This window comes from Belonocnema kinseyi, chromosome 7, assembly GCF_010883055.1.
Source record: "Belonocnema kinseyi isolate 2016_QV_RU_SX_M_011 chromosome 7, B_treatae_v1, whole genome shotgun sequence".
NCBI lineage: Eukaryota > Metazoa > Arthropoda > Insecta > Hymenoptera > Cynipidae > Belonocnema > Belonocnema kinseyi.
The window spans coordinates 140,458,026-140,459,091 of NC_046663.1; positions in this window are offsets into that span (position 1 = coordinate 140,458,026).

Below are 1,066 nucleotides of genomic sequence, written 5' to 3' on the forward strand. Positions count from 1 at the left end.
TGAAATTTTATGCCCTCTGGAACTTTCATAAAAATTTCTTGTTTCAATTCACTATTCAAAAAGGCAGTTTTTACATCCATATGATGTTTTAATAAGTCAAACAGATTTGCAAACGCTAACATTAGGCAAAAACTGTCAATTCTTGCCACCGGAGCGAAAGTTTCATCGTAATCCACCAGATATTGTTGGCTAAAACCACGAGCAACTAACCTAGCCTTAAACCTAGTAGGGTTACCAAACTCATTGGGCTTGACAGTAAAAATCCATTTACAGTCGACGATGTTTCTGTCTTTTGGTCTGTCCACCAGTATCCATGTTTTGTTATCTCGGAGTGAGGTCAGTTCATCTTTTACGGCTTGCTCCCATCTCTCTCGGTCTGGATTTGATTTAATTTCCTGAAAACATTTTGGAATATCACTGGCAACAGACTCTGCTCTGTACAAAATGTGTTCGTAAATTGTATTATTATCATCATCTGAAAAATTTGGCTTACTTTTAAGTCTTTCACTCCTTCTTGGGAGGCTATTATCAGAATTAAAATCTTCATTATCAAGTCTTTGTTTCTTACTAGTTTTCAAATTTGAATTAAGATTTTATTCATTTGGTCTTTTTTTTAAATTTCTGCCTTCAATATTTTTATTTTTTGTATCTGACCTACTGTCAGGATTTCTCATTTGATCTGACCTGTTGTCAGGAATCATTATTTTATCTGATCTGTCATCAGGATTTCTCATTTGATCTGACCTGTTGTCAGGAATCATTATTTCATCTGATCTGTCATCAGGATTTCTCGTTTGATCTGACTTGTTGTCAGGAATCATTATTTCATCTGATCTATGATCAGGATTTCTCATTTGATCTGACCTGTTGTCAGGAATCATTATTTCATCTGATCTATCATCAGAATTTCTCATTTGATCTGACCTGTTGTCAGGAATCATTATTTCATCTGATCTATCATCAAGATTTCTCATTTGATCTGACCTGTTGTCAGGATTTAAACAATTTAACCAATCAGTAATATTTGAAGGTCGTTTATTTTCGGTGACTCTACCTGGTCTGGTTG